Below are 21,448 nucleotides of genomic sequence, written 5' to 3' on the forward strand. Positions count from 1 at the left end.
CGCCCGGCGGTGATATGCGTCGCCCCAGGCAGCGTCAGATTAGCGCCAGTACCGCTAACACCCACGCACGCAGCATGCGCCTCCCTTAGTGGTATAGTATCTGATCGGATCAATATCTGATCCGATCAGATCTATACTGGCGTCCCCAGCAGTTTAGGGTTCCCAAAAACACAGTGTTAGCGGGATCAGCCCAGATACCCGCTAGCACCTGCGTTTTGCCCCTCCGCCCAGCCCACCCAAGTGCAGTATCGATCGATCACTGTCACTTACAAAACACTAAACGCATAACTGCAGCGTTCGCAGAGTCAGGCCTGATCCCTACGATCGCTAACAGTTTTTTTGGTAGCATTTTGGTGAACTGGCAAGCAAGCACCAGGCAGCGTCAGGTTAGCGCCAGTAGCGCTAACACCCACGCACGCACCGTACACCTCCCTTAGTGGTATAGTATCTGATCAGATCAATATCTGATCCGATCAGATCTATACTAGCGTCCCCAGCAGTTTAGGTTTCCCAAAAACGCAGTGTTAGCGGGATCAGCCCAGATACCTGCTAGCACCTGCGTTGTGCCCCTCCGCCCGGCCCAGCCCAGCCCACCCAAGTGCAGTATCGATCGATCACTGTCACTTACAAGGCACTAAACGCATAACTGCAGCGTTCGCAGAGTCAGGCCTGATCCCTGCGATCGCTAACAGTTTTTTTGGTAGCATTTTGGTGAACTAGCAAGCACCGGCCCCAGGCAGCGTCAGGTTAGCGCCAGTACCACTAACACCCACGCACGCAGCATACGCCTCCTTTAGTGGTATAGTATCTGAACGGATCAATATCTGATCCGATCAGATCTATACTAGCGTCCCCAGCAGTTTAGGGTTCCCAAAAACGCAGTGTTAGCGGGATCAGCCCAGATACCTGCTAGCACCTGCGTTTTGCCCCTCCGCCCGGCCCAGTCCAGCCCACCCAAGTGCAGTATCGATCGATCACTGACACTTACAAAACACTAAACGCATAACTGCAGCGTTCGCAGAGTCAGACCTGATCCCTGCGATCGCTAACAGTTTTTTTGGAAGCTTTTTATTGAACTGGCAAGCACCAGCGGCCTAGTACACCCCGGTCGTAGTCAAACCAGCGCTGCAGTAACACTTGGTGACGTGGCGAGTCCCATAAGTGCAGTTCAAGCTGGTGAGGTGGCAAGCACAAGTAGTGTCCCGCTGCCACCAAAAAGACAAACACAGGCCCGTCGTGCCCATAGTGCCCTTCCTGCTGCATTCGCCAATCCTAATTGGGAACCCACCACTTCTGCAGCGCCCGTACTTCCCTCATTCACATCCCCAACCAAATGCAGTCGGCTGCATGAGAGGCATTTTCTTTATGTCCTCCCGAGTACCCCTACCCAACGAACCCCCCCAAAAAGATGTTGTGTCTGCAGCAAGCGCGAATATAGGCGTGACACCCGCTATTATTGTCCCTCCTGTCCTGACAATCCTGGTCTTTGCATTGGTGAATGTTTTGAACGCTACCATTCACTAGTTGAGTATTAGCGTAGGGTACAGCATTGCACAGACTAGGCACACTTTCACAGGGTCTCCCAAGATGCCATCGCATTTTGAGAGACCCGAACCTGGAACCGGTTACCGTTATAAAAGTTAGTTACAAAAAAAGTGTAAAAAAAAAATATATATATATATAAAATAAAAAAAAATAGTTGTCGTTTTATTGTTCTTTCTCTCTATTCTCTCTCTCTATTGTTCTGCTCTTTTTTTACTGTATTCTATTCTGCAGTGTTTTATTGTTATTGTTATTATGTTTTATCATGTTTGTTTTTCAGGTATGTAATTATTTATACTTTACTGTTTACTGTGCTTTATTGTTAACCATTTTTTTGTCTTCAGGTACGCCATTCACAACTTTGAGTGGTTATACCAGAATGATGCCTGCAGGTTTAGGTATCATCTTGGTATCATTCTTTTCAGCCAGCGGTCGGCTTTCATGTAAAAGCAATCCTAGCGGCTAATTAGCCTCTAGACTGCCTTTACAAGCCGTGGGAGGGAATGCCCCCCCCCCCCCCACCGTCTTCCGTGTTTTTCTCTGGCTCTCCTGTCTCAACAGGGAACCTGAGAATGCAGCCGGTGATTCAGCCAGCTGACCATAGAGCTGATCAGAGACAAGAGTGGCTCCAAACATCTCTATGGCCTAAGAAACCGGAAGCTACGAGCATTTTATGACTTAGATTTCGCCGGATGTAAATAGCGCCATTGGGAAATTGGGGAAGCATTTTATCACACCGATCTTGGTGTGGTCAGATGCTTTGAAGGCAGAGGAGAGATCTAGGGTCTAATAGACCCCAATTTTTTCAAAAAAGAGTACCTGTCACTACCTATTGCTATCATAGGGGATATTTACATTCCCCGAGATAACAATAAAAATGATTTAAAAAAAAAAAAAATGAAAGGAACAGTTTAAAAATAAGATAAAAAAGCAAAAAAATAATAAAGAAAAAAAAAAAAAAAAAAAAAAGCACCCCTGTCGCCCCCTGCTCTTGCGCTAAGGCGAACGCAAGCGGCGGTCTGTCGTCAAACGTAAACAGCAATTGCACCATGCATGTGAGGTATCGCCGCGAAGGTCAGATCGAGGGCAGTAATTTTTGCAGTAGACCTCCTCTGCAAATCTAAAGTGGTAACCTGTAAAGGCTTTTAAAGGCTTTTAAAAATGTATTTATTTTGTTGCCACTGCACGTTTGTGCGCAATTGTAAAGCATGTCATGTTTGGTATCCATGTACTCGGTCTAAGATCATCTTTTTTATTTCATCAAACATTTGGGCAATATAGTGTGTTTTAGTGCATTAAAATTTAAAAAAGTGTGTTTTTTCCCCAAAAAATGCGTTTGAAAAATCGCTGCGCAAATACTGTGTGAAAAAAAAAAAATGAAACACCCACCATTTTAATCTGTAGGGCATTTGCTTTAAAAAAATATATAATGTTTGGGGGTTCAAAGTAATTTTCTTGCAAAAAAAAAAAACTTTTTCATGTAAAAAATAAGTGTCAGAAAGGGCTTTGTCTTCAAGTGGTTAGAAGAGTGGGTGATGTGTGACATAAGCTTCTAAATGTTGTGCATAAAATGCCAGGACAGTTCAAAACCCCCCCCAAATGACCCCATTTTGGAAAGTAGACACCCCAAGCTATTTGCTGAGAGGCATGTCGAGTCCATGGAATATTTTATATTGCGACACAAGTTGCGGGAAAGAGACAAATTTTTTTTTTTTTTTTTTTTTTTTGCACAAAGTTGTCACTAAATGATATATTGCTCAAACATGCCATGGGAATATGTGAAATTACACCCCAAAATACATTCTGCTGCTTCTCCTGAGTACGGGGATACCACATGTGTGAGACTTTTTGGGAGCCTAGCCGCGTACGGGACCCCGAAAACCAAGCACCGCCTTCAGGCTTTCTAAGGGCGTGAATTTTTGATTTCACTCTTCACTGCCTATCACAGTTTCGGAGGCCATGGAATGCCCAGGTGGCACAAAACCCCCCCAAATGACCCCATTTTGGAAAGTAGACACCCCAAGCTATTTGCTGAGAGGTATAGTGAGTATTTTGCAGACCTCACTTTTTGTCACAAAGTTTTGAAATTTGAAAAAAGAAAAAAAAAAAAAGTTTTTTCTTGTCTTTCTTCATTTTCAAAAACAAATGAGAGCTGCAAAATACTCACCATGCCTCTCAGCAAATAGCTTGGGGTGTCTACTTTCCAAAATGGGGTCATTTGGGGGGGTTTTGTGCCACCTGGGCATTCCATGGCCTCCGAAACGGTGTTAGGCAGTGAAGAGTAAAATCAAAAATTCACGCCCTTAAAAACGCTGAAGGCGGTGATTGGTTTTCGGGGTCCCGTACGCGGCTAGGCTCCCAAAAAGTCTCACACATGTGGTATCCCCGTACTCAGGAGAAGCAGCTAAATGTATTTTGGGGTGCAATTCCACATAGGCCCATGGCCTGTGTGAGCAATATATCATTTAGTGACAACTTTGTGCAAAAAAAAAAAAAAAAAAAAAAAAAGTGTCACTTTCCCGCAACTTGTGTCAAAATATAAAATATTCCATGGACTCAATATGCCTCTCAGCAAATAGCTTGGGGTGTCTACTTTCCAAAATGGGGTCATTTGGGGGGGGGTTGTGCCACCTGGGCATTCCATGGCCTCCGAAACTGTGATAGGCAGTGAAGAGTGAAATCAAAAAGTTACACCCTTAGAAATCCTGAAGGCGGTGATTGGTTTTCGGGGTCCCATACGCGGCTAGGCTCCCAAAAAGTCCCACACATGTGGTATCCCCGTACTCAGGAGAAGTAGCTGAATATATTTTGGGGTGCAATTCCACATAGGCCCATGGCCTGTGTGAGCAATATATCATTTAGTGACAACTTTTTGTAAATATATTTTTTTTTTTTTTTTTTTGTCATTATTCAATCACTTGGGACAAAAAAAATAAATATTCAATGGGTTCAACATGCCTATCAGCAATTTCCTTGGGGTGTCTACTTTCCAAAATGGGGTCATTTGGGGGGGTTTTGTACTGCCCTGCCATTTTAGCACCTCAAGAAATGACATAGGCAGTCATAAACTAAAAGCTGTGTAAATTCCAGAAAATGTACCCTAGTTTGTAGACGCTATAACTTTTGCGCAAACCAATAAATATACGCTTATTGACATTTTTTTTACCAAAGACATGTGGCCGAATACATTTTGGCCTAAATGTATGACTAAAATTGAGTTTATTGGATTTTTTTTATAACAAAAAGTAGAAAATATCATTTTTTTTCAAAATTTTCGGTCTTTTTCCGTTTATAGCGCAAAAAATAAAAACTGCAGAGGTGATCAAATACCATCAAAAGAAAGCTCTATTTGTGGGAAGAAAAGGACGCAAATTTCGTTTGGGTACAGCATTGCATGACCGCGCAATTAGCAGTTAAAGCGACGCAGTGCCAAATTGGAAAAAGACCTCTGGTCCTTAGGCAGCATAATGGTCCGGGGCTCAAGTGGTTAATTAAACAAGCTAAAGTTAGAAGCTGATTGGCTACCATGCATTGCTGCACCAGATTTTGCACTCTCCAGTTTTAGTAAATCAACCCCAGTGTGTATCATATATAACTGCCATTTTCTTCACATAAAATACTGTTTCAACTTTGTAAATCATTTTTTCGCATCTCAGTGCTGCTGATTTGCTCCAAACGTATTCAGCCACTTCCTGTCTATGCTGCAGTGGTTACACATGATTGCTCTGAACTAGGGATGAGCTCCGGCGTGTTCGCATGGCGCACGTGCCGAGCCCGCCAGGAAGTCGGCACGGCGCAGCGCTAATCACAAGCAGTGAGACATTTCCCGATGTGCGGCTGCAGAGATCGGGAAATGTCTCCCTGCCTGTGATTAGCGCTGCGCCGTGCCGACTTCCTGGCGGGCTCGGCACGTGCGCCATGCGAACACGCCGGAGCTCATCCTTACTCTGAACATGCTCTCTGATGAGATAATGGTAATGCACATTTAATGTGTGTCGGCACAGCCTCTTGTAGTCTCCATCTTGTGTCAGGGTGATAATGCACAATTGTAAAACCTCTTAATATGGAATGCCTTAAAAACAACTTTTGCAATGGTAATATGAGATTTTAGCGATTGGGTTTAGATCTGCTTTAAATGGTGGACTGGTAATGGATTTACAAAAAACCTTTCTTCCATCAGAAGGCTTGTTTTTTAAAATCTTCATGTAAATAGAAACCGACTGAAACCAACTTTAGAGACTTTGTTGTGATCTTTGAGAATGAATTACTTCCTTATACAAGCAGCTAGAGAGGTCAGAGGATGTTAGTTTGTTAAGCTGTTTACTGCTTGTTAGAAATACAGAAATACTTTAATGTCTATGGGCTGGGCACAGATGCACTTTAAAACATTGGCTTGTACCCCTGAAAAGTTAGATGACAAAACTGCAGCAATGCAATGGGGTTGATTTACTATAGCTGACGAGTGCATAATCAGTCACACTACTGCAGAGAAACCAATCAGCTTCTAACCTCAGCTTGTTCTATTAAGCTTTGACAATAAAAACTGGAAGCTGATTGGTTTCTATGCAGAAGTGAGACTGATTTTGCACTTTCTTTTATCCCTTTAGGGCCAGTGGGGTGACAGAGGCTAAGCTCTTTTCTCACCATGGAGCTAAATCTGTAGTGCTAATGATGCAGATCATGTTTTGTTCCATCATTTAAGAAATATCTCAGCTGCAGTCTAATTAATCCAGCATCTTACTGACTGCCATTCGCCTCAGTTGCTTTCCCTTTGTTTAAATGGATAGTTATCTCCTGTCTCAAGAGACCCCTTTCCATGGCAGGATAGGCTTGTAATTCAAATGTGATTCGTTGCTGCGTGCAACACAGACACTTGGCATCTTACGTCATTCCTACTGTTGTATTCTTGTGGTACAAACAGAGAGGCGGTAAGCCTCTCTGTTTGTACCACAAGAATACAAAAGTAAGACTGACGTAAGGTGCCAAGTGTCTGTGTTGCACACAGCAACTAATCACATTATTTAACATCAGGCATACAGAGTTTTTTTTTAAACGTTCTCTGACCACCATTGTGAACTAAATTGTATGGCGACTGCTAACAGCTGTACAATTGTATCATTATCAGCCTGCATAGGGCAGTTCAGCCGAAATGTACCTAATTTGTTTGCATAGCATGCCGACTATGGTATTTGAATAGTATGGGAACTATTTTGGGCTATTTAATATTCCTGATCAAACAGACGTATAGCGCATGCTTATCATCATGGGGTGTATTTTGTGATGGTCATTGTGACAAGGATAGCATGCACAGAATTGGGATGGATACTATTGCACATTGTGGCTATTTTTTGTAATGATTGCTTTAACTATACAAGGTTTTGTGATTTCTTAATTGTGCATTAAGCTGGTCATTGTGATTGTATGATTCCCCTGAAACCTCCTTACAACCCTAATGCTAAAACAAAAATATTCCCTACAGCCTAAGTTTATCTAAAACAAAAAAACAGAAAGACCAGCACTAAACTTACAGTTTAGAAGTACAAAGAAAAACTCACCCAAGCTCTACTGCTATATGAAAATTGATGAGTGGAGTTGGTGCACTGGCTGTGTAGTTCATGGTGAATCCATAATAGAATAAATAGCCAGCAATCCAAAAGCTTTGTCTTGCAGAATTTTGTCTCAAGAGGCTGTGGGGGGAGGAAGGAAGGACTGAATTTCCGAATGGAACCTGCTCCCCGCCCCCCAAAAAAGGCATTCCAAATATGAGAGTGACAGGTGACAGGTCCTCTTTATTACAGGGGGCAATCAGTGTGTTTTACTTTTTACTGTAGACGGTAACTAGCTGTTACCGCAATCTTCTCCTCACACACGATTAGTGTGTGAGGAGGAGAACACGGTAACAGCTGGTTACCGCAGCTTGAGGACATGCTGTGACCGGCTGTGATTGGACACAGCCGGTCACGTGGTAAAGAGCCAATTTTATTGGCTCTTTACCCTGATCGGGGATGGGCTGTGTCAGGGTGACACGCCTCATCCCCGATCGCTTCTCTGCTCGCCCCTAGGGGGAGTGCACGAGCGCCGTGCACGAGGACAGCGCACGTGACCGGCTGTGACTGGACACAGCTGGTCACGTGGTAAAGAGCCCTTTTTATTGGCTTTTTACACTGATCGGGGATGTGCTGTGTCCTGACGGACACCCTTCATCCCCGATCGCCATGCCCGCAGGAGTGGCGAGAACCGGAGGCCGTCATGTGATGTCCACCTGGAGGGAGAAGATGTTCCTGCTGGCGTCATTTTACAATAGGACAGTATGGAAGTGGTTAAGCACAACAGCAATGTACAAAGGCCAGTGACCACATTATCTGTGAACAGGGTCTAACTGTTATAGGGCGTACACACGGTCGGACTTTGTTCGGACATTCCGACAACAAAATCCTAGGATTTTTTCTGACGGATGTTGGCTCAAACTTGTCTTGCATACACACGGTCACACAAAGTTGTCGGAAAATCCGATCGTTCTGAACGCGGTGACGTAAAACACGTACGTCGGGACTATAAACGGGGCAGTGGCCAATAGCTTTCATCTCTTTATTTATTCTGAGCATGCGTGGCACTTTGTCCGACGGATTTGTGTACACACGATCGGAATTTCCGACAACGGATTTTGTTGTCGGAAAATTTTATCTCCTGCTGTCCAACTTTGTGTGTCGGAAAATCCGATGGAAAATGTCCGATGGAGCCCACACACGGTCGGAATTTCCGACAACACGCTCCGATCGGACATTTTCCATCGGAAAATCCGACTGTGTGTACGGGGCATTAAACTATATCTACATACCTCCCAACTTAAGAACTTGAGAATGAGGGACACTTCAGTGAGGTAGTGACCTGTGGCGCATAGCGCTCCATGGCAAAAAGTGGGTGTGACCAAACTGTTAACAGTGGGAGGGGCTTAATGGGCATGGCTAATTAAAATCTGGGCTGCCTTGTCCCTTTGAAATATTCTTTGATTGTTGTGCCATAAGCAAGAGTCTCACAGACACATAAAAAATCCAGCACAATCACACAAAAAACAAAAAGCTTCCATATGCCATATGCCTTCCAGAGCTTTACATATAGTTTTGCACACACTTAATAGACAGAGAGCCAACATTTTGTCTGCCTTAAAGAAGAACTTCATTGAAAAAATCAGGGACAACCAGCAACTGTCGAGACAATAAACACTATGTATAGTGTATAGACAATAAACACTAAATATGTAATACTGTATACATTATAGTGTATTTAGTACAGCAGTCTGTAAGGCAGAGTGCAGGGGTCAGGGGTGTGCAATGCAGAGTGCTGCAGTCTGTGTTGGATTTAGGATACTAATGCAGAGTTCAGGGGTCCAGTGTGTGTAATGAAATGTGTTCAAAAACCAGAAGTATGTAATATCTAGGGTGCTGTAGTCAGTACCAAGTTTAGGAGCACATGACACAAGGAGTGTAGAAAATATAAAGAGTACAAAAGCCAAGGGTGTATAACACACAGTGCAGGGGTCAGGATAGTGCAAATATCTCCCCACAAGCAATATTCCAACCCACTTTACCCTTTCAGCAAAAATCCCCATTCCCCTCCCTCCCAAAAAAATTCAGCACTAATGTGCACGCGGACTCTTCCCAGATCAAATCTTTGTCCCTCCCAACACAAATCTTCTTTCCTCTTCCTCAGCACAAATCCTCCTCCACCCCCCCCCAAATCCCTCCTCCCAGCGCAATCCCTCGTTCTTCCCCATGCCAGCAAAAATCCCCTCCCCCTAAGTTCCTCAATTTCCCCTCCCAATACAAATACTCTTCCCCTCTCAGCACAAATCCTTCCCCTTCCAGGAAAAAAACCTCTTCCACCCCCCAAATTCTCCCTCTCAGTACAACCCCCCTTTTATTTTAAAATCCTCCACCACTCAATTCCCTTCTCCAAATCCCCCCAGCAGAAATCCTTCTTCCCCCCAATTCCCCTTCCAACACCACAAATCCCCCCAAATTTCTCCAACAAAAATTCTCTCCCTCCCTTCAAGCACAAATCCCTCCCCAATCCCCCTACCAGCACAATTCCTCCCCCTCCCAGCGTAAATTTTTTTCTCACTTCTAGCAAAAATCCCCCTCCCCAAATCCCCGCAGCACATATCCTTCTTCCCTCAAATCCCCCCTCCCAGCACAACCTCCCCCCATCCTGGAACAAATCCTCTCCCTATTTCCAGCCGAAATCCTCTCCCATAAATCCCCCCTTCCAGCACAACCCCCCCAATGCAAGAACAAATGTCCTCCCCCCAATCCTCTGCAGCACAAATACTCCTAGCCCCCAAATTTTCCATCTCAGTACAACCCACCAGCACATTCTGGCACAAATCCCCCCCCCAATACTCTTCGGCACACATCCTCCTTCAACCAAATCCCCCATACCAGCACAAATCCTCTCCCCAGTTTTAGAACAAATCCTCCCACGCACCCAAATCCCCCCTCCCGGTACAACTCCCCCTTCGGATTTGGCGGGAACTTCCCAAGCAAAATCCTAGCATCCTGTGAATCCAGGCTGCATCCCAGAGCTCAGTGTCAGAACAAGTTCCAGGCTCCATTAACTCATCTGGCAGGAGCATGCTAGCCTAGGCATCCAGGACACTTGCCCTTCATCTCTTGTGTGGTGGCCAGACACTGAGATCACCCCCTCTATGACAGCCAGCATCTCTTTGATTTGGGGGAAAGATAAGAGGATATGTGCTGGAGGAGCTTTGCGAAGAGAGAAAACTGCTGCTAAAAAAATGCAGTTGGGGTGGTTGGATTTAAAATCTTTAAAAAAATGTGTTAACAGAGCCCAGGTTTTTGTCTCAGGCTCCAGGTTCATAGCAGACTGATATGCACTCAGGGGTGATGATGTGCACGCACTGGTCCCCTTGCAACAACAGAGCGTTCCCCTGATATTCAGCCTGAAAAAATACAGCCCTTTCTCTTCTACATAACAGTTTCCCCTCGGGAATTATAGTCCACCATTCCATTAACTGTCATATCAGAATTTCTTTCACAAACTACATCTCCCATAGTGTAGTGCTGCCAACATTCAAGTCTCTTGAGCTCCTTTTGCTTGTCAGCTCCCCCTGGTGGGTGGAGGGTTCAGCCTGAAGTTCAGGGGGAGTACAAAAAGACTGCTCTCTGTCTCTACCCAAACACTTGGCTAGACATAGACAGATTATTAGCTGAAAATAGCAAAAATTAAAAATGGTAAAGTAAAGAAATTGTTCTGGTAAAAACTGTTCACTTTAATTGTACTAATTATCAGCAAATGATTGAACCCTGGAAGCTGTATCCCCCCAAAAAAGGCATACAGAGAGCAAAGGACCAGTAACCAGTAATATATATATAGCCTCCCAGTACTTGATGTTCCTCAGTTAATAAATTACCATTTCTTGTTCTGCACTGTGTCTCCCTGCGGAGGCAGTCATCTTGGTAGAAGCAGGGTTTTGCTTCCTCATGTCTGAGCTTATGACAAGGAGAACAGTGAGCAGCACAGTAGTCACATCACCAAATCTGAGACTCCTGGTCAGTGGTCAGAGGCAGCAGTGTCTTAGATCTCACACTACAGATATACAGCTATATACACAGGTGAGTCTTGAAACACGCAAATACCATGAAGTTTACTGCTATTTTTCAGGAGGAATTCCAAACAAAAGGTACGTTTTGTAGGGTATTGCTTAGGCACAGTTAACATTTTTACATTTTCCCTACACCATAGCAAATAAGAAATACAAAGTTCATAAACAAATATGAAAACTTTCCTACCTGACAAAAGAAGTTTAATTCTGTCTTGTGATCTAGTTACCCCTGCCAGACAGCATAGACATATTAGTGACTTCACTTTATCCACAGCAGTTAACCGATACAGCTTCCTCACTGGCATGCCTGCAACCTAAAATATGGCCACCAAGCTCCCAGTATTAAATTGGCACCACTATGCAAAACGAAAGAGCCCTGACTCAGAGGGTTGCTCTATCCTCTCCTAATCTGCAACTGTATCAGTGGCGGCCACTCCGTTAGGGGCGCTGCCCCCCCGATCCATGCGCCTGGTCCCTAATCTCCATGCAGGGCACCGGATGCATGTGTTTAAATGTGGGGTTTTGTTTTTTTAAGCACGTGATTAGAGCCTGAAGCTCTAAGACCCCTTTCACACTGGGGCGGTTTGCAGGCGTTATTGCGCTAAAAATAGCGCCTGCAAACCGCCCCTAAACAGCCTCCGCTGTTTGTTCAGTGTTTCACACTGAAGCGGTGCGCTGGCAGGAGAAGAAAAAATCTCCTGTCAGCCGCTTCTTTGGAGCGGTGAAGGAGAGATGTATTCACCGCTCCTAAACCGCTCCTGCCCATTGAAATCAATGGGACAGCGCGGCTATACCGCGGTAATACCGCGGCTATAGCCGCGCTATACGAGGGGTTTTAACCCTTTTTCGGCCGCCAGCGGGGGGTGAAAACCGCACCGCTAGCGGCCGAATACCGCGGTAAAACAGCGCTAAATATAGCGCTGTTTTACCGCCGACGTCCCCTACCGCCCCAGTGTGAAAGGGGCCTAATTCTCTTCAAAAAGGGTGGGCTCAGGGTGCAGAGCACTGCACTCCGAACCCACCCAGTTGTGTGACATTAGCAAATTAATATTCGCTAATGTCCTCCTACTTCTGCTCCTGGCCAATCAGGAAGCGGGTCCTGAGACCCAATTGGGCCAGGAGTCCTAAGAAGCAACGGCCTCTCTTCCTTCGGCAAGCTTCAGCACTGTATTTATTTTTCAATGGAATTAAACAGTGTTTTCTATTTGCAGCATTATTATGGAACTATAAATCCCAGCAGGCTATTCCCACAAGAACAGCTGCAGCTTTGTTTAGGATTGCTATGATTTCTTTTAAGCTGATCACACAGAGAGGAGGAGTGCACCTGGACCCCTAGGAAGGACAGCCCAATCCATCTCCCACAGAACATTAAGAAGCATTGCATAGTGATCGGGTGACACAGGTGGAAATTAGGTGGTGAAGGGGACACCGACCGCTTGGATCATCTGATCATCTACATGCTCATTACCCCTGCAGGGGTTGGGCACTCTGGTGAGTGGGGGCACTAGAGGGGACTCCACACGGGACAACATATATTTATTGGGATAGACCTATCCGCAACCTTTGAAGATATATCAGCTGGCTGCATAAGAACTGTTTTTTATTCACGGATATAAAGACTTTCTATATATATTTTTTAATAATTGATCTGGTTGTTGGGACTCTTATTTTCTTTTTGGTTTTTTCACTTTTTTGTTTTTTGTGCACTCAGATTGTCTGCACATCACATGCCGATTGTTTTTTCTTTTTATACATATTTTCACATTTTTATATATATTCTTACATTTTTTCACATTTTTTCACATATAAATTTTCCAACACGATTCAGCCTTACCAGTATACATATTTATTTTTAGTGGGCAACACGGTGTTTTGCCCTCTTTTTTAGGTATACCCACCCATATCTTTCATTGCACACAAAAAAATATTTTTTTTTTTTTTTTTTTTTGTACACCTGATTGATCATTCACCTTTATTAATGCTTGGTGTTTTATTTTACCAACTTTATTTTGTGATAACAATTTTTGCAACTTAGGTATTCTGCACATCCTTTGACCATTCTTAGCACAATTTTCAATAATTATTTGTATTCTGTTACACTTTTTATCCACCCAACATTGAGGGGTTATGTTTTCCTTTTGTTAGCAGTTGATATAGTTTATTGATTTATTCATTATCATTCTCTATTAGTGAACAGCGCCAATCCCCTATTTCTTTAGACTACTCAGGGTGCAGAGCACTGCACTCCGAACCCACCCAGTTGTGTGACATTAGCAAATTAATATTCGCTAATGTCCTCCTACTTCTGCTCCTGGCCAATCAGGAAGCGGGTCCTGAGACCCAATTGGGCCAGGAGTCCTAAGAAGCAACGGCCTCTCTTCCTTCGGCAAGCTTCAGCACTGTATTTATTTTTCAATGGAATTAAACAGTGTTTTCTATTTGCAGCATTATTATGGAACTATAAATCCCAGCAGGCTATTCCCACAAGAACAGCTGCAGCTTTGTTTAGGATTGCTATGATTGCTTTTGTGTTTTCCCCCTAGTGTAATTCAGCTCTTCAAGACCCTGAACTGCTTATCTAATATCCCTCCTGATGTTTTAGACTGCTATTAGATGCCGGTGCATAACACTTTTACAAGGTCATCATTTTTATTAGTCCAATCTGCTTTTATTGAATAGAAATCTCAGTTTATAAGAAAATAAATGAGAAATGCTCCCTGTTTCTTTATATGTACCCCATGTAATAAAAGGGGTTTTGTCATCAAGAAATGCTAGCTAGCATAAATACTTAAAAGTCAACCTATGATGTAACATCAGGCATAGAATCTTACTGTAAACCTTTAGATTTTAGTGCCCAGATAAAAATACCTTTCTACAGGGGTTTTTTGGGGGTCACTCTTTGTTTCATATATGAAACAGAATAAAAGTTGTAAATACGAAGGAAGCTGTGAATAAAAGTATGTACAGTATTTCGAACATGCAAAAACTTAAATGCATATAATTAAATGCTAGGTTGATATAAATGAAGCAAATTATTGTAGCTCTATATTTACATCACTAAACGTACACTTTAAATGTAAGCAAAACCAGGACCACAGAGTAGGAAGGTGGTCCTGGTGTTAGTGACACATTTTTTTAGAGAATCAACCATTCACTATTCTCATGTGTCCTGCGGTTGGGAGGTGTCTGTTGCGGGGGAATGGTGTACCTCTATATGCTCCAATGGCTATATTTGGGGGCTGGGATTGGCCCTGGGGATGACCCGCTGCTCTGAGGTTAAGAGCTGGCTACTGCATCTGAAATACCACACATATCCTGAGATTTTTCTCCTGAAGAAGCGGCATTATTAGCTGTGAAACGCGTAGAGACAAGACAATTGATGACCCTCTTTCCTCCCTCTTCGAGAATACTGAATAATCTATCTATAATCGATGTATGATATACAGTATAGTACTTGAGATGGAGGGTTGGAGGCTTTGATGCAGGCGCCTCAACATTACAGCGTTGATTTACTAAAACTGTAAAGTGCAAAATCTGGTGCAGCTGTACATAGAAGACAATCAGATTCTCACTTCAGCTTGTTCAATTAAGCTTTGACAAAAAAACCTGGAAGATGATTGGTTTCTATCTAAGGCTGCACCAGATTTTGCACTTTTCGGTTTTAGTAAATCGACCCCTTAATGTTTTAGAATCCGTTTTTTATAAAATGAAAAATTCTCTCTTTTTTTATATAGTTTTAGTATTTATTTAAATTAAGAATATTTAAGGCTTAAGAAACATTTTTGTATCCAGTGCCATCAAAACCCATTTGCACTTTTGGATTTGTTATTGATAATTAATTAGATATTAGGGCGTGGCACCTTTTCTTCTGTCTTTATTTGATCTCAGTGTAAGTACCTAACTTTGACTTGGTATTACCCTCTAAATCCCCCAGCAGAGTGCAGACTGGGAGAGGGACAAGGAGATACAGTGAACAAGGTTCATGCTGACAGTAGCAGAGAGCAGAGTGAAAGAGAGACAAGTTCATCAGTGTTCTGCTTCTCTTTTAACTGTCTAGTTACAAGCTGAGGCAGGGACAACACCTGTAATTGTTACTTAAAGTAGAACTATAGGCAAAACGTTTTCTTTTCATTTTGGATAAAGCAAGGGAGGGTTATAACTAGCACTGCACCCGAAGCCCACCCATTTGTGTGACGATAACAAATAAAAATTAATTATCGCCACACTGATCCTCCTCCCTGCCAATCATAAAACAGGTCTAAAACCCATCACCAGATTAGCTGAAAGGACAGCGGGCAGGTGGGCGGTTGGTGGGGGTGCTGGTTAAATGCCGCTGGCCGCCCGGGCAGTGGTTGATTGTCAACCCCCCCCAAAGAAAAAAACACCAGCCGCCACTGACCCCCAGATGACAAGAACTAGTGTCCCCATTGGAAGATTTCCCCTCTATTACTTTTCTGGAGACAACCCAAAATTTTGGATTTTCTTTCACTTTCAATGATAATCGAAAACAGGACTAATTGAGAGGGTGAATCTTCTTAAAGTGGAGTTTCGCTGAAAAAAAAAAAAAAAATAAATAAAAGTCAGGAGCTACAAATACTGCAGCTGCTGACTTTTAATATAAGGACACTACCTGTCCAGGGCGCCCGCAATGTCCTCACCCGAGGCCAATCTATCCCTAGGCTCCGGGTGGAGGCGCCGGCATCTTCAGTAAGGGAATCAGGAAGTGAAGCCTTCCCTACTGTGCATGCGTAAGTCGCACTGCGTGATCTCACTGGGCCCTGCTGTCTTCTGGGACTTGTGTTTCTCCCAGATGACTGCGGGGGGGGAGCGGGGACCAAGGAGGGCATAGATAGCCGCAGCTACCGCAGCGGTCTATGCCCGGAAGTGGAAGCAAATACCTGGATTATACAGGTATCTACTCCGCCTGAAAGGTGCCAAATGTGACACCGGGGGTGGGGGGGTGGGGGGGTATCCGAATAGCGGAAGTTCCATTTTTGGGTGGAACTCCACTTTAATGAGGTCACAGACAACAATAAAAACTCACAAGCGTTCAAATCCCTCTGCACTCTATCCAAAACAAAAAATAAAGTTTTGCTTTAAGTTATACTTTAACTGCAGCAGGTATCAGGTATGCTGCCAGGGCAGGGCTGTGAGGCAGAGCTGTGTATATCTCAGGACTGGATGGACAGAAATAAAAACCTTTGAGAGGTAAAGCAGTATTTTATTAGTAAATGTAGCTGTATGCCTGAAGTTGATTTTTAAATGATATATGTACTTTTAAAGTACAGTTATCCTTATTGATTACCCTTTCCACTGCACAAATTTTATGCTTTCATGAATCAGACACCCTGCGGGAATCTTCATGAAACTGGTGCATCAAAATAGTAAATAGGTGTGTTGCAAAAGCCATCTTGTCAATACTATAATATTTTAATTTTCTCAGATTGTTTTTTTCATAGTTCATCCACTTAGAAGAGATATATTTCCAGTTCCCTTTAATAAGTTTACAGCTAAAGTCTATCTCAAAGTGCTCTCCAACTTTAGCCTGTCATCTATGGCCAACAACAGCACTTTGTATTTTACACACTTACTTAAATGACCTGCCGCATTTGTGAACTCTGACCTTGTTTGACTGTTGTCCCGCTTCCAGGTGGAATCTGTACAAAGCTTGAGATACGCAAACTGTTTCATGGCTTGTAATCGCACTGAAATCAACAATTCTGAGATTCATGTTGTGTCTGGAAAAGAAAGATGAGATATTTAGTTGGAACAAAGAACAAGCGCAGTTTATTAGGGAAGAAAATAATTTTTCTGCTGAGATACAGAAATGAGAGAGGTTTGACCACAAACATATGGAAACATGATTATGAATATCTTTCAGGTTTGACCTACAGATAGACAATAGTTCTGGACACTGCTCTTGAATAGGGATGAGCTTTATGTTCGGGTCGAACGTAAGTTCAACACAAACATTGGGTGTTCACCCGGTCATCGAAAAACGAACATTATGGGGCGTTCGCGCCAAACTCGAGTGCCGCGTAACGCCCCATAATGCATTGTGAGAGCGCAGTGCATTGCTGTATGATGATTGGCCAATGATTGATACCGTGCACCCCTAGTGCAGTTGCTACTACTTTTCTGGTGGTGTACACAATACATACAGTACACCCATAGTTGTTATTACACTTCTGTTGGTGTACACAGTACCATGCACCCATAGTGCAGTTGCTACTACTTTTCTGGTGGTGTACACAGTACACAATACATACAGCACACCCTTAGTTGCTATTAGACTTCTGGTGGTGTACACAATACCGTGCACCCCTAGTGCAGTTGCTACTACTTTTCTGGTGGTGTACACAATACATACAGTGCACCCGTAGTTGTTATTACACTTCTGTTGGTGTACACAGTACTGTGCACCCATAGTGCAGTTGCTACTACTTTTCTGGTTGTGTACACTGTACACAATACAGTGTAGTGTGGTTTTGCTAAACAAAATTTACAGCATGTCTGGAAGGCCACCAAGGAGAGGCAGACGCTCACAGGCCACTAAAAGAGGGCAAGCAGGCTCTGTGTCTACAGTCAACAGTGCTGGTCGTGGACACGATGCATCCTCAGCACGTGGCTGTGGGGCACGCTTATCCTTTTTTTCTGCAGCTGGCCGTGTTATTGAGCCACAACATGCAGAAGAGTTGGTGGAATGGATAACAAAGCCGTCCTCATCCTCCTCATCCTCTGTCACCCAGGCTCAGAGTAGTTTGCCTGCCAATGCAGCTGCCAAAGCGGCCTATTCCATCGGCTCCATGTCAACAGTCACTCCTTCCCTAGCCCCACCATCATGCACGGAGGAGTCCCCCGAACTATTCAACCACAGTATCGGGTACATGCTGCAGCGATTTGAAGCGATTAGGATGCGCAGCGATTTGAAGGCTCCAATGATGGTACCCAGGTTGAGGAAGGGAGTAACATGAGCCTAGAGAGAGGGGGTGCCCAAGAAACCGGCAGTCATGTTCCCCCAGCTGCAGCATACTGCCAAGTTTGCTCCAGTGACGGGGATGATGAGGTCACTGACTCTACTTGGGTGCCTGATAGAAGAGAGAAGGACGAGGAGGCACATCTTCAACGAGGCAGGATGCCCTCCAGGGGGCAGCTTAAGGGCAGTCACCCTATTGTATCACACCGCAGAGCTAAGCAGGTGCAGGGTGCTGCTGACTCCCCGCATATTTTGAAAAGATCTTTGGTGTGGGCCTTTTTTGACACGTGTGCAGCAGATCGCACCTTTGCTGTTTGCAACATATGTCTGAAGCATATCAAGGGTGGCCAAAACAGCAGCCGCTTGGGCACCACATGCTTGACCAGACATATGACGACCTCCCATGCAGTCCGTTGGCAACAGCACTTAAAAGACCCACATAAAAGAACAAGGCGGATCTCTCCTTGCTCCTCATCAGCTGGGATCTCCAACCCCACTATACCTCCAGTCCTCTCAGAAACCTGCACTGAGAGGAATGAAGGTATAGAAATAGGTGTCCCAAGTACTTCCGGCGAATCTGCTAGCGGTACACCAACATCCGATTTTAGCAGGCAAATTTCCCTACCCCAGTTGCTAAACTGTCAAAAGAAATTCAGTCCAAGCCATCCACATGCTTAGCGTCTGAATGCTAGCTTGGCCAAATTTCTAGCAGTGCAACTGCTGCCTTTTCAGCTGGTAGACTCTGCCCCCTTTTGTGAATTTGTGGAATGTGCGGTACCTCAGTGGCAGGTTCCCAAGCACCATTTCAGGGCCATTCAGCTCTCTACCAGCATGTGGAAGGCAATGTCTTGGCCTTGTTGGACAGGGTGGTCAGCAGTAAGGTGCATATTACCGCTGATTCATGTTCCAGCGGGCATGGACAGGGATGTTACCTTTCTTTCACGGTGCACTGGGTAACTCTGCTGGCAGCTGGGAAGGATACAGGACAGGGTTCAGTATTGTTGAAGCTTGTTCCACCACCACGCCTCCAAAATGCTAGTGGTGATTCTGCCACAGCTCTCTCCTCCACCCCCTCCTCCTCTTCTTCCTCTATGGCCTCTTCCCCTGCAGATTTGTCCTCTGAACCAGAGGTGCTCCGTAGGCGTTCAAGGGGCTACACAAGCAAAAAGATGCCATGTGGTGCTTGAGTTGGTCTGCTTAGGGGACAGGGGCCACATTGGGGCAAAGATTCTGTCAGCTCTGCAGGGGCAGGCTCAGAGGTGGTTGAGGCCATGCCAGCTTCATCCAGGAATGGTTGTATGCGACAATGGCACCAACCTCCTCTCCGCCCTCCGACAGGGCCTCCTGACACATGTTCCCTGTTTGGCTCACGTCCTGAATTTGGTGGTGCAGCGGTTCTTGAGCAGGTACCCGGGCTTTCAGGATCTCCTGAGGCAGGCCAGGAAAGTCTGTGGTCATTTCCGCCGGTCATATAATGTCAGTGCTCGGCTGGCTGACCTTCAAGGGGAATGCAACCTGCCCAAAAACCGCCTCATTTGTGACATGCCCACCAGGTGGAACTCAACGTTGGCAATGCTGCAGTGGCTGCACACACAGCAGAGGGCCATCAATGAGTACCTGTGTGAGTATGGCACCAGGACAGGGTCAGGGTAGCTTGGCTTTTTTCACCCCCTTTATCTAGATAGTATTCCTGCGGGCCTGCCGATCACACAGGAAGAAGAAGGGGAGGAGGAGGATTGTGTCAGCATGGAGGTGGAGGATAACACTCAGCATCAGCAGCAGTCTTCAAGGGATTGTTTTCAGTCCCCAGAAACCCATGGAGTTGTACGTGGCTGGGTGGAGGTGGTTGAGGATCATGTGATACTTAGTGACCCAGAGGACTCAGGATCGAATGCCTCTGCAAACTTACACTGCATGGCCTCCCTGGTCCTACAAAGCCTGCGAAAGGACCCTAGGATTCATGGTATCAAGGAGAGGGATCATTACTGGCTGGCAATAGACATGTGCATTCGTTTTCGTCCGAATGCATTTTCGTCCGAATTTCAGGTATTTTCGTTATCGTTTTAACAAACGATAACGAAAGTGCAGAATCCGAAAAATGAAAGATTCGACATAAACAAATGCTTTATTTTCGTTTTCGTTGCTACAGCAGTTCGATATAGATAGGAGATTCGACATGATGATGACAATAACAATCTGTGTCCATCGAACCTGTGGTCGAATGTGCCTAACCTTAACTCTATTAGTCCAAGATTATTCTACATAGAGAGAAAAGATTCGACGTAGGGGAGAAAGATTCGACATAGGGGAGAAAAGATTCGACGTAGGGGAGAAAAGATTCGACGTAGGGGAGAAAAGATTCGACGTAGGGGAGAAAAGATAAATAAAAATAATGATGATGATGAATGTTATTGGCTGATCTGATTGTAACCAAAGAGGAGGAGCAGTAAAATAGCTAGAACTAAGTACACACGTACTTTGGCTTATGGTGTCTGTTGAAAGTTCCAAGAAGATTCGACGGAGCAGGTAAACTATACGGCGTCGTACAGTTTAGCTGCTCCGTCGAATCTTCTTTGAACATTCGACAGACACCATAAGCCTTCAATGACAGATTTGACCTCAATTTGGATTTTCGGACGAATGCAATTTTTAACGAAAAACTAAATAAATAAACACGAATTTCAGGAGTAACTAAATAAATTTATTTTTCGGACGAAAACGAAATTCCGAAACGAAATATTTCAGTGTGCACATGTCTAGGACATGTGCATTCGTTTTCGTCCGAATGCATTTTCGTCCGTATTTCAGGTATTTTCGTTATCGTTTTAACAAACGATAACGAAAGTGCACAATCCGAAAAACGAAAGATCCGACATAAACAAATGCTTTATTTTCGTTTTCGTTGCTACAGCAGTTCGATATAGATAGGAGATTCGACATGATGATGACAATAACAATCTGTGTCCATCGAACCTGTGGTCGAATGTGCCTAACCTTAACTCTATTAGTCCAAGATTATTCTACATAGAAAGAAAAGATTTGACGTAGGGGAGAAAGATTCGACGTAGGGGAGAAAAGATTCGACGTAGGGGAGAAAAGATTCGACGTAGGGGAGAAAAGATAAATAAAAATAATGATGATGATGAATGTTATTGGCTGATTGTAACCAAAGAGGAGGAGCAGTAAAATAGCTAGAACTAAGTGCACACGTACTTTGGCTTATGGTGTCTGTTGAAAGTTCCAAGAGGATTCAACGGAGCAGGTAAACTATACAGCGTCGTACAGTTTAGCTGCTCCGTCGAATCTTC

At 44.3% G+C, this 21,448-nt stretch overlaps 1 protein-coding gene across 1 annotated transcript in view; it reads left to right on the plus strand.

The window, feature by feature from the left end:
• Window positions 1-21,448, plus strand: part of ANO2 (anoctamin 2) — a 373,482-nt gene that overhangs the window by 69,756 nt on the left and 282,278 nt on the right. The gene's annotated exons all lie outside the window — the stretch shown is intronic.

This window comes from Aquarana catesbeiana, linkage group LG03, assembly GCF_042186555.1.
Source record: "Aquarana catesbeiana isolate 2022-GZ linkage group LG03, ASM4218655v1, whole genome shotgun sequence".
In the NCBI taxonomy this organism is placed as follows: domain Eukaryota; kingdom Metazoa; phylum Chordata; class Amphibia; order Anura; family Ranidae; genus Aquarana; species Aquarana catesbeiana.